This window comes from Arachis stenosperma, chromosome 9, assembly GCF_014773155.1.
Source record: "Arachis stenosperma cultivar V10309 chromosome 9, arast.V10309.gnm1.PFL2, whole genome shotgun sequence".
Lineage (NCBI taxonomy): Eukaryota > Viridiplantae > Streptophyta > Magnoliopsida > Fabales > Fabaceae > Arachis > Arachis stenosperma.
The window spans coordinates 12602812-12616433 of NC_080385.1; positions in this window are offsets into that span (position 1 = coordinate 12602812).

The window sequence follows — 13622 nt, forward strand, 5'->3', positions numbered from 1 at the left end:
TACTCCTGATGACAGAACAGTTAGCAGAATTTAAAGAGATGCTCCATGAAACTAAAGTTGCTAATAAAAGCATAGAACTACAGTTGAATCAAGCAAAACAGCAAATATCTAAACAGATAACAGAGGAGTGTCAAGCAGTTCAATTGAGGAGTGGAAAGACCTTGAATAACACTGCTCAAAAGAGCAAAAAGCCAAACAAGGAACAATTGACAGAGGACAACCAACCCACTATTCAAAATCCCTCTGAGGACAGTAAGAGCCCAGAGAGGAATACTGGCGTTCAAACGCCAGAAAGGGAAGGAAAGCTGGCGTTAAACGCCCATTCCTTGCCCAATTCTGGCGTTCAAACGCCAGAAAAGGGGGAAAAATTGGCGTTAAACGCCCATTTTCCACCAAACGCCAGAAAGGGAAGGAAAGCTGGCGTTAAACGCCCATTCCTTGCCCAATTCTGGCGTTCAAACGCCAGAAAAGGGGGAAAAATTGGCGTTAAACGCCCATTTTCCACCCATTCCTGGCGTCCAAACGCCAAGGGACAATCAGACACCTGAGAGTGCTGACAGTAATCCCTCTAACAAGGCTTCTTCAACCACTTCTGTAAGGAATAAACCTGCAGCATCTAAGGTTGAAGAATATCAAGCCAAGATGCCTTATCCTCAGAAACTCCGCAAGGCAGAACAGGATAAGCAATTTGCCCGCTTTGCAGATTATTTAAGGACTCTTGAAATAAAGATTCCTTTTGCAGAGGCACTTGAGAAAATACCTTCTTATGCTAAGTTCATGAAGGAAATCTTAAGTCATAAGAAGGATTGGAGAGAAACTGAAAAAGTGTTTCTCACTGAAGAATGCAGTGCAGTCATTCTAAAAAGCTTACCAGAAAAGCTTCAAGATCCTGGAAGCTTTCTGATACCATGCATATTAGAAGGCACTTGCACCAAGACAGCTTTATGTGATCTTGGAGCAAGCATCAATCTAATACCTGCATCACTATCAGAAAGCTTGGTTGATTGGAGAAGTCAAACCAACCAGGATATGCCTCCAACTTGCTGATGGCTCCATTAAACACCCATCAGGCATAATAGAGGACATGATTGTAAAGGTTGGGCCATTTGCCTTTCCAACTGACTTTGTGGTGCTGGAAATGGAGAGCACAAGAGTGCAACTCTCATTCTAGGAAGACCCTTCCTAGCAACTGGACGAACTCTCATTGATGTACAAAAAGGGGAAGTAACCCTGAGAGTCAATGAGGATGAGTTCAAGTTGAATGCTGTAAAAGCTATGCAGCATCCAGACACACCAGAGGACTGTATGGACGCTGACATTATTGACTCTCTGGTAAAAGAGATCAATATGGCTGAAAGCCTAGAATCAGAGCTTGAGGACATCTTCAAAGATGCTCAAACTGATCAGGAAGAGCCAGAGGAGGCAAAGGAATTTTCAAAAATTCCTCAGGAGGAGGATAAGCCTCCTAAGCCTGAACTCAAACCACTACCATCACCCCTGAAATATGCATTTCTGGGAGAGGGTGACACTTTTCCAGTGATTATAAGCTCAGCTTTAAATCCACAGGAAGAGGAAGCACTGATTAAAGTGCTAAGGACACACAAACAGCTCTTGGGTGGTCCATCAGTGATCTCAAGGGCATTAGCCCAGCTAGATGCATGCACAAGATCCTATTGGAGGATAATGCCAAACCAGTGGTTCAACCACAGAGGAGGCTAATCCTGCCATGAAGGAGGTGGTGCAGAAAGAGGTCACTAAATTACTAGAGGCTGGGATTATTTATCCTATTTCTGATAGCCCCTGGGTGAGCCCTGTCCAAGTTGTTCCCAAAAAGGGAGGCATGACAGTGGTTCATAATGAAAAAAATGAACTGGTTCCTACAAGAACAGTCACAGGGTGGCGCATGTGTATTGACTACAGAAGACTCAATACAGCCACCAGAAAGGATCATTTTCCTTTACCATTCATAGACCAAATGCTAGAAAGACTAGCTGGTCATGACTACTACTGCTTTTTGGATGCCTATTCAGGCTACAACCAAATTGCAGTAGATCCTCAGGACCAAGAGAAAACAGCATTTACCTGCCCTTCTGGCGTGTTTGCCTACAGAAGGATGCCTTTTGGTCTGTGCAATGCACCTGCAACCTTTCAAAGGTGCATGCTCTCTATCTTCTCAGATATGGTAGAGAAATTTCTGGAAGTCTTCATGGATGACTTCTCAGTATATGGAGACTCATTCAGCTCCTGTCTTAACCATCTATCACTTGTCCTGAAAAGATGCCAAGAGACTAACCTGGTTTTAAACTGGGAGAAATGTCACTTTATGGTGACTGAAGGAATTGTCCTTGGGCACAAAATTTCAAGCAGGGGAATAGAGGTGGATAAGGCAAAGGTAGAGGTAATTGAAAAATTACCACCACCTGCCAATGTTAAGGCAATCAGAAGCTTTCTTGGGCATGCAGGATTCTACAGAAGGTTTATAAAGGATTTTTCAAAAATTGCCAAACCTCTAAGTAATCTGCTAGCTGCTGACACTCCATTTATCTTTGATAATGAGTGTCTGCAGGCATTTGAGACCCTGAAAGCTAAACTGGTCACAGCACCAGTTATCTCTGCACCAGATTGGACATTGCCATTTGAACTAATGTGTGATGCCAGTGACCATGACATTGGTGCAGTGTTGGGACAGAGGCATAACAAACTTCTGCATGTCATTTACTATGCTAGCCGTGTTCTAAATGATGCACAGAAGAATTACACAACCACAGAAAAAGAATTACTTGCAGTGGTCTATGCCATTGACAAGTTTAGATCCTACTTAGTGGGATCAAAGGTGATTGTGTACACTGACCATGCTGCTCTTAAATACTTACTCACAAAGCAGGATTCAAAACCCAGGCTTATAAGATGGGTGTTGCTTCTGCAAAGAGTTTGACATAGAAATAAGAGACAGAAAAGGGACAGAGAACCAAGTGGCTGATCATCTGTCCCGGATAGACCCAGTAGCTGGGACGTCCCTCCCTTCTACTGAGATCTCTGAGACTTTCCCAGATGAGCAACTCTTTGCCATTCAGGAAGCTCCATGGTTTGCAGATATTGCAAACTATAAAGCTGTGAGGTTCATACCCAAGGAGTACAGTTATTGTGCAGAGAAAGAAACTAATTTCAGATGCCAAGTACTACCTTTGGGATGAACCATATCTCTTTAAGAGATGTGCTGACGGAGTGATCCGCAGGTGTGTACCCAGAGAGGAAGCACGAAGATCCTATGGCACTGCCATGGATCACATTATGGAGGACATTTTGGAAGTGAGCGAACAGCCACTAAAGTCCTCCAGTGCGGCTTCTACTGGCCTACTCTCTACAAAGATTCCCGAGAGTTTGTGCGTAACTGTGACAGTTGCCAAAGAGCTGGTAACTTGCCTCACGGATATGCATGCCTCAACAAGGGATATTAGAGATAGAATTGTTTGATTATGGGGAATTGACTTCATGGGGCATTCCCATTACTCAAACACACTTACATTCTGGTGGCAGTAGACTAGTATCTAAGTGGTAGAAGCAATTGCTACCCCACTAATGATACCAAGACTGTACTGAAATTCTCCAGAAGAAACATTTTCAGCAGATTTGGTGTTCCCAGAGTACTAATCAGTGATGGGGGCACTCATTTCTGCAATAAACACTATACTCTGCTATGGTTTAGATATGGAATCAGCCATAAAGTGGCAACTCCGTATCATCCATAGACAAATGGGCAAGCTGAAGTCTTAACAGAGAGCTAAAAAGAATCCTAGAACGGACTGTGATAGCCCGAAGAAAGGATTGGGCAAAGAGCTTGGATGATGCTCTGTGGGCATACAAAACAGCATTCAAGATTCCTTAGGAACCTCTCCATACCAATTGGTGTATGGGAAGGCCTGTCATTTGCCTGTGGAACTGGAACACAAAGCCTACTGGGCAACCAGATTCCTAAACATGGATGCACAGTTAGCTGTGAGAAAAGACTGCTCAGCTAAATGAGCTAGAGGAGTTCAGACTCAATGCCTTTGAAAATGCAAATTTATAATTATAAGGAAAAGGCAAAGAAGTGGCATGACAAGAGATTGTCAACCAGAGTCTTTGAGCCAGGACAAAAAGTTCTGCTCTTCAACTCCAGGCTCAAATTGTTTCCAGGAAAACTCAAATCCCGGTGGAGGGGTCCGTATGTGATTACAGGAGTATCACCATATGGATATGTTGAGCTTCAGGATATTGATTCTGACAAGAATTCATTGTTAATGGACAGAGAATCAAGCACTATCTTGAAGGAAATTTTGAGCAGGAATGCTCAAAACTGAGACTTGAGTGATTCTCAGTGAAAGTCCAGCTAAAGACAGTAAAGAAGCGCTTGCTGGGAGGCAACCCAGTCATTAGAAGGTTGTATGAATTGTTCTTACAAAGGCAAGTATCAAAAATGAAGGAATTCACAGAGTTACAGAAGGATTCAGCTCAAAAAGCAGAGAAAATGAGCTTACTGGCGAAAAAAACGCCAGTAAGGGGCATTTTGGGCGTTAAACGCCAGAATGGGCACCATTCTGGGCGTTTAACGCCAGTGTGCAGCATCCTGGGCGTTTTGGAAAAACGCCAGTGATAAAGGATTTCTGGCATTTAACGCCAGCCAGGGCACCTGGCTGGGCGTTAAACGCCCAAAAAGGGTAGCAAATGGGCGTTAAACGCCAGAATGGGTGCCATTCTGGGCGTTTAACGCCAGAAAGGTGGGGGACCACATTTTTGTTTTCAACTCAATTTTTTTCAAACTTTCCTCTTTTTAACCATACTCTTCTACATAAATGCACTTCAATCCTTCATCATTCACTTTCAAATCTTCACAAATCAAAACCATTCTTCAAATCTATTTCAAATTATCCCAAATCTTCTTCAAAACTCACCCTTTTCTCAATTTCTTTCCATATCTTTTCAAATCCCTCTCTTGTTTTTTCGAAAACTCCCCTCCCCACCTTATAAATACACGTTTGGCTCCCTCATTCCACCACACCATTCGAGTTTTTCTTCTCCCCCTCTCTTCTCTCTTTATTTTGCTTGGGACAAGCAAACCTCTAAGTTGGTGTGCTTTTCCGTGATCACTAAGCCAAGATTCTCAATATCATGGCTCCTAAGGGAAAACAAACCAATTTAAGAGGCAAGAAGAGAATATCCAAAGAATCTTTGGAATCAAGAGAAGTTCTTAACCAAAGAACATGAAGACCATTATCACAAAATAATGGGTCTGAGGTCAGTGATCCCGGAAGTGAAATTTGATCTGAAAGAAGATGAATATCCGGGGATCCAAGAGCAAATTTGAAACAGGATGGGAAGTTCTAACCAATCCTGAGACAAAGGTTGGAAGGAACATGGTTCAGGAATTCTACTCAAATCTGTGGCTGACAGATAAGCAGAGAATGACTGGAACCGCTTACCATACCTACAGAACCATGGTCAGAGGGAAAGTTATGTACTTCCATCTGGACAAAATAAGAGAAATCTTCAAGTTGCCTCAACTGCAAGATGAGGTGAGAGTAGATAAAGGGTTGGATCAAGTTCTAGAGGACATATGCCTCCCTGGAACTAAGTGGATAACCAATTCTAAGGGTGTCCCAAACCAACTCAAGAGGGGAGACCTCAAACCAATTGCAAGAGGTTGGCTAGACTTTATTGGGCGTTCCATATTGCCCACTAGCAACCGTTCTGAGGTCACCATCAAGAGGGCAGTGATGATTCATTGCATTATGCTTGGAAAAGAAGTGGAGGTTCATCATCTGATTGCCTGTGAGATCTACACAATTGCAAATAGGAATTCCACTGTAACCAAATTGGCTTACCCAAGCTTGATCTCCTTGCTCTGTAAAGAGACTGGGGTGAAGATAGAAGCAGATGAATTCATACCCATTGAACAGCCAATCACCAAGAAGTCAATGGAAGGAACAAGAGAAGCAGGGGCGTGAAATCCAAGAGATGAAGCGCCAAAAGCTCTCCTCTCAAGCTGAGGGAGCATCCACTTCTCAAAATCAAGGTTGTTGAGTCCTAACTCTGTGAAAACCTCTATCATTAGGAGCCTATTTTTTTTGTTTTTCGTGTTTTATTTTCTATTTCTATTTTTATTTTTTTTTCTTATATCTATATTTGAGTCTTGTTCTTAGTTCATAATTAATAAAATTTATGCCTTAAAGTTATGAATGTCCTATGAATCCATCACCTCTCTTAAAAGAAAAATGCTTTAATCACAAAAGAACAAGAAGTACAGGATTTCGAAATTTATCTCTGAAACTAGTTGAATTAGCTTGATGTGGTGACAATACTTTTTGTTTTCTGAATGAATGCTTGAACAGTGCATATGTCTTTTGAATTTGTTGTTTTAAGAATGTTAAAATTATTGGCTCTTGAAAGAATGAGGAGAAAGAGAACTGTTATTGAGGATCTGAAAAATCATCAAGTTGATTCTTGAAGCAAGAAAAAGCAAAAAAAAAAAAAATATTTCAAAAAAAAAAGAGAAGAAAAGAAAAGGAAAGAAATAAAGTGGTGATCCAAAGCAAAAAGAGTGTGCTTAAGAACCCTGGACACCTCTAATTGGGGACTTTAGCAAAGCTGAGTCACAATCTAAAAAGGTTCACCCAATTATGTGTCTGTGGCATGTATGTATCCGGTGGTAATACTGGAAGACAGAGTGCTTTATACTTAACTAGGAGAATCAATAACACTATCTGAGTTCTGAGTTCTTATAGATGCCAATCATTCTGAACTTCAAAGGATAGAGTGAGATGCCAAAACTGTTCGGAGGCAAAAAGCTATTAGTCCCGCTCATCTGATTGGAGCTATGTTTCTTTGATATTTTGGAGTCTATAGTATATTCTCTTCTTTTTATCCTATTTTGATTTTCATTGCTTGGGGACAAGCAACAATTTAAGTTTGGTGTTGTGATGAGCGATAATTTGTATGCTTTTTGGCATTGTTTTTAGTATGTTTTTAGTATCTTTTAGTTAGTTTTTAGTATATTTTTATTAGTTTTTAATTAAAATTCACTTTTCTAGACTTTACTATGATTTGTGTGTTTTTCTGTGATTTCAGGTATTTTCTGACTGAAATTGAGGGTCCTGAGCAAAAATCTGATCCAGAGACTGAAAAGGACTGCAGATGCTGTTGGATTCTGACCTCTCTGCACTCGAAGTGGATTTTCTGGAGCTACAGAGCCCAATTGGCGCGCTCTCAACGGCATTGGAAAGTAGACATCCTGGGCTTTCCAGCAATATATAATAGTCCATACTTTGCCCAAGATTTGATGGCCCAAACCGGCGCTCAAAGTCACCTACAGAAATTCCAGCGTTAAACGCCGGAACTGGCATAAAATTTGGAGTTAAACGCCCAAACTGGCATGAAAGCTGGCGTTTAACTCCAGAAAAGGTCTCTACACGAAATTCCTTCATTGCTCAGCCCAAGCACACACCAAGTGGGCCCGGAAGTGGATTTTTCTGTCATTTACTCATTTCTGTAAACCTTAGGACACTAGTTTACTATTAATAGGATCTTTTGACATTGTATCCGTACCTGATGACCCCATAACATTTTGTACACGTTTCTTTCCACAGTATGAGCCTCTAAACCCCATGGTTGGGGGTGAGGAGCTCTGCTGTGTCTTGATGGATTAATGCAATTACTACTGTTTCTTATTCAATCATGCTTGCTTCGATTCTAAGATAACACTTGTTCTTAATCCGGATGAATGTGATGATCCGTGACAATCATCATCATTCTCAACTATGAACACGTGCCTGACAACCACCTCTGTTCTATCTTAGATTGAGTAGTTATCTCTTGGGTTCTTTAATCGGAATCTTCGTGGTATAGGCAGGACCTGATGGCAGCATTCAAGAGAATCCGGAAGGTCTAAACCTTGTCTGTGGTATTCTGAGTAGGATTCAATGATTGAATGACTGTGACGTGCTTCAAACCTGTAACCTACTGGGCGTTAGTGACAGACGCAAAAGAGGGATTCTATTCCGGTAGGGGAGGGAACCAAACCGTGATTGGCATACTGTGACAGAGTGCGTGCATTAGCTTTCACTGCGAGGATGGGAGGTAGCCATTGACAACGGTGAAACCCTACATGAGCTTGCCATGGAAGGAGACTTGCGTGTTTGATGAAGAAGACAGTAGGAAAGCAGAGATTCAGAAGAGGGAGCATCTCCAAAACCCCAACCTATTCTCCATTACTGCAAAACAAGTAACCATTTCATGTTCTTTTACTTTTTACAATCCATCCTGATAATTTCTGATCTCCTGACTAAGATTTACAAGATAACCATAGCTTGCTTCAAGCCGACAATCTCCGTGGGATCGACCCTTGCTCACACAAGGTATTACTTGGACGACCCAGTGCACTTGCTGGTTAGTTGTGCGGGATTGCAAAAGTGTGATTGCAATTTTGTGCACCACGTGAGTGGTAAACAGTCACAATCGTTCAGATGCGTACAAACAATTCATTTAAGATCACCGTGGTATCTTTGCAAACGCCCGTCAAGAAATTGGTGTAGCTCTCGAGCTGCCCAGAAAAACGAAAACCCTCCATCATTTGAACACCCCTAACCATGTTTTCCTCGACTTCGTGATCAAACATTAACAACATGGAAGACAGGTAACCTGCTTCGATTCTACCCTCCGTTGAGGCCCTAGCAAGCAGTTCCATGCCTTTGTCACGGCAACCAAACTGGAGATATTCCGCGAACCCATGTCGGACTATAGCATCCACATTTCCCACTTCCACACAGCGATTAAGGAATCTCCTTTCAGGCCCGTCGAGGTTAAGTAAAAAGCGCGCTAACGATTTATAAGACATCATCACATGCTTGTATACATCGTCTGATCTCGCCGCCCTGAGAAAAACCTTACACGTTGCCTGCTGATGAGCGGATAATTTATACGCTTTTTGGCATTGTTTTTAGTATGTTTTTAGTATCTTTTAGTTAGTTTTTAGTATATTTTTATTAGTTTTTAATTAAAATTCACTTTTCTGGACTTTACTATGAGTTTGTGTGTTTTTCTGTGATTTCAGGTATTTTCTGGCTGAAATTGAGGGTCCTGAGCAAAAATCTGATCCAGGGACCAAAAAGGACTGCAGATGCTGTTGGATTCTGACCTCCCTGCACTCGAAGTGGATTTTCTGGAGCTACAGAAGCCCAATTGGCGCGCTCTCAACGGAATTGGAAAGTAGACATCCTGGGCTTTCCAGCAATATATGATAGTCCATACTTTGCCCAAGATTTGATGGCCCAAACCGGCGTAGCAATTCGGCCTCAGAAATTCCAGCATTAAACGCCGGAACTGGCATAAAACTTGGAGTTAAACGCCCAAACTGGCATGAAAGCTGGCGTTTAACTCCAGAAAAGGTCTCTACACGAAAATGCTTCAATGCTCAGCCCAAGCACACACCAGTGGGTCCGGAAGTGGATTTTTCTGTCATTTACTCATTTCTGTACACCCTAGGCTACTAGTTTGCTATTAATAGGATCTTTTGACATTGTAACAGTACCTCATGACACTTTACACGTTTTCTTTGTGTACTTTCCACAGCATGAGTCTCTAAACCCCATGGTTGGGGGTGAGGAGCTCTGCTGTGTCTTGATGGATTAATGCAATTACTACTGTTTCTCATTCAATCATGCTTCCTTCCATTCTAAGATAATACTCGTTCTTAATCCGGATGAATGTGATGATCCGTGACAATCATCATCATTCTCAACCATGAACGTGTGCCTGACAACCACCTCCGTTCTACCTTAGATTGAGTAGTTATCTCTTGGATTCTTTAATCGGGATCTTCGTGGTATAAGCTAGAACTGATGGTGGCATTCAAGAGAATCCGGAAGGTCTAAACCTTGTCTGTGGTATTCTGAGTAGGATTCAATGACTGAATGACTGTGACGTGCTTCAAACTCCTGAAGGCGGGGCGTTAGTGACAGACGCAAAAGAATCACTGGATTCTATTCCGGCCTGATTGAGAACCAACAGATGGATAGCCGTGCCGTGACAGGGTGCGTTGAACATTTCCAATGAGAGGATGGGAGGTAGCCATTGACAACGGTGAAACCCTACATACAGCTTGCCATGGAAGGAGCCTTGCGTGTTTGAAGAAGAAGACAGTAGGAAAGCAGAGATTCAGAAGATGGAGCATCTCCAAAACCTCAACCTATTCTCCATTACTGCAATACAAGTAACCATTTCATGTTCTTTTACTTTTTACAATCAATCCTGATAATTTCTGATATCCTGACTAAGATTTACAAGATAACCATAGCTTGCTTCAAGCTGACAATCTCCGTGGGATCGACCCTTGCTCACGCAAGGTATTACTTGGACGACCCAGTGCACTTGCTGGTTAGTTGTGCGGGATTGCAAAAGTGTTATTGCAATTTCGTGCACTAAGTTTTTGGCGCCGTTGCCGGGGATTGTTCGAGTTTGGACAACTGACGGCTTATCTTGTTGCTTAGATTAGGACTGTTTTATTTTGTTGGTTTAGAGTCTTTTAGTTGAGTCTAGTTTCATATTTTAAGTTTGGTGTCAATTGCATGCTTTTGCTTTTATTTTAATTTTCGATTTTTAGTTCCTTTTTGATTCATAAAAATTCTAAGTTTGGTGTCCTCTTTGTGTTTTTCTTTTAAAATTTTCGAAAATTAGTGTTTGATTTTCTAAAAATTTTAAGTTTGGTGTCTTTTTGTTGTTTTTCTCTTTCCTCTTTTCAAAAATCAAATCTTTTTCAAAAAAATTTTTCAATCATATCTTTTTAATTGCTATTTTCAAAATCTTTTTAATTAGCTAATTGATTCAGTTCTCAATTTACCTTGATCTTATTCTCTTTTGATTTTCGAATTTTCCTTTAATTTCCTTTTATTTTATTTTAATTTTTCGTTTAATTCAAAAAAAAAAAAACAAAATTTATCCATTTGCAATTATTATCATTTCCCTCTTGTCCATTATGGACTTAAGTGGGGTTAATCAGTCCAAAAGGACTCTGGGGTCATATGCTAACCCCATTACAGCTGCATATGGGAGTAGCATCTGTACACCTCCCATCAAAGCAAGCAGCTTTGAGCTAAATCCTCAACTCATTATCATAGTGCAGCAAAATTGCCAGTATTCCGGTCTTCCACAGGAAGAACCTACTGAGTTTCTGGCACAGTTCTTACAAATTGCTGACACAGTACATGATAAAGAGGTAGATCAGGATGTCTACATACTATTACTGTTTCCATTTGCTGTAAAGAATCAAGCTAAAAGGTGGTTGAATAACCAACCTACAGCAAGCATAAAGACATGGAAACATTTGTCAGACAAATTCCTGAATCATTTTTACCCTCCAAAGAGGATGACACAGCTAAGGCTGGACATCCAAGGCTTTAAACAAGAGGATAATGAATCCCTTTATAATGCCTGGGAGAGGTATAGAGGTATGCTTAGAAAATGCCCCTCTGAAATGTTTTCAGAGTGGGTACAGTTAGACATCTTCTACTATGGGCTTACAGAAAAAGCTCAGATGTCTTTAGACCACTCAGCTGGTGGATCCATACACATGAGGAAGACAATTGAAGAAGCTCAAGAGCTTATAGACACGGTTGCTAGAAACCAATACTTATATTCTAGCAATGAATTCGTTCCAAAGAAGGAAGTCATGGCATTAGTCACTGATCCTAATCCTCAAGAACAGATGAATGAGCTTAATCAACAATTGCTCCTGATGACTGAACAGTTAGCAGAATTTAAAGAAATGCTCCATGATACTAAGGTTGCTAACAAGAGCATAGAACTGCAGTTGAATCAAGCAAAACAGCAAATATCTAAACAGATAACAGAGGAATGTCAAGCAGTACAATTGAGGAGTGGGAGAACACTGAATACCACTGCTCAAAAGAGCAAAAAGCCAAACAAGGAACAATTGACAGAGGATAACCAAACCACTGTTCAAAATCCCTCTGAGGACAGTAAGAGCCCAGAGAGGAATGTTATTGGCGTTCAAACGCCAGAAAGGGAAGGAAAGCTGGCGTTAAACGCCCATTCCTTGCCCAGTTCTGGCGTTCAAACGCCAGAAAAGGGGGAAAAGCTGGCGTTTAACGCCCATTTTCCACCCAATCCTGGCGTTCAGACGCCAAGGGAGGATCAGACACCTGAGAGTGCTGACAGTAATCCCTCTAAAAAGGCTTCTTCAACCACTTCTGTAAGGAATAAACCTGCAGCATCTAAGGTTGAAGAATATCAAGCCAAGATGCCTTATCCTCAGAAACTCCGCAAAGCGGAACAGGATAAGCAATTTGCCCGCTTTGCAGACTATCTAAGGACTCTTGAAATAAAGATTCCGTTTGCAGAGGCACTTGAGCAAATACCTTCTTATGCTAAGTTCATGAAAGAGATCTTAAGTCATAAGAAGGATTGGAGAGAAACTGAAAAAGTGTTTCTCACTGAAGAATGCAGTGCAGTCATTCTGAAAAGCTTACCAGAAAAGCTTCAAGATCCTGGAAGCTTTATGATACCATGCACATTAGAGGGCGCTTGCACCAAGACAGCCCTATGTGATATTGGAGCAAGCATCAATCTAATACCTGCATCCACTATCAGAAAGCTTGGGTTGGCTGGAGAAGTCAAACCAACCAGAATATGCCTCCAACTTGCTGATGGCTCCATTAAACACCCATCAGGCATAATAGAGGACATGATTGTCAAGGTTGGGCCATTTGCTTTTCCAACTGACTTTGTGGTGCTGGAAATGGAGGAGCACAAGAGTGCAACTCTCATTCTAGGAAGACCTTTCCTAGCAACTGGACGAACTCTCATTGATGTACAAAGAGGGGAAGTAACCCTCAGAGTCAATGAGGATGAGTTCAAGTTGAATGCTGTAAAAGCTATGCAGTATCCAGACACACCAAATGACTGCATGGGCGCTGACATTATTGACTCTTTGGTAGAAGAGATCAATATGACTGAAAGCCTAGAATCAGAGCTTGAAGACATCTTCAAGGATGCTCAGCCTGATCAAGAAGAACTAGAGGAAGCAAAGGAATTTTCGAAAATTCCTCAGGAGGAGGATAAACCTCCCAAACCTGAACTCAAACCTCTACCACCATCCCTGAAGTACGCATTTCTGGGAGAGGGTGACACTTTTCCAGTGATTATAAGCTCTGCTTTGAATCCACAGGAAGAGGAAGCACTGATTCAAGTGCTAAGGACACACAAGACAGCTCTTGGGTGGTCCATAAGTGATCTTAAGGGCATTAGCCCAGCTAGATGCATGCACAAGATCCTGTTGGAGGATAATGCCAAACCAGTGGTTCAACCACAGAGGAGGCTAAATCCAGCCATGAAGGAGGTGGTGCAGAAAGAGGTCACTAAATTACTAGAGGCTGGATTATTTATCCTATTTCTGATAGCCCCTGGTGAGCCCTGTCCAAGTTGTCCCCAAAAGGGAGGCATGACAGTGGTTCATAATGAAAAAAATGAACTGGTTCCTACAAGAACAGTCACAGGGTGGCGCATGTGTATTGACTACAGAAGGCTCAATACAGCCACCAGAAAGGATCATTTTCCTTTACCATTCATAGACC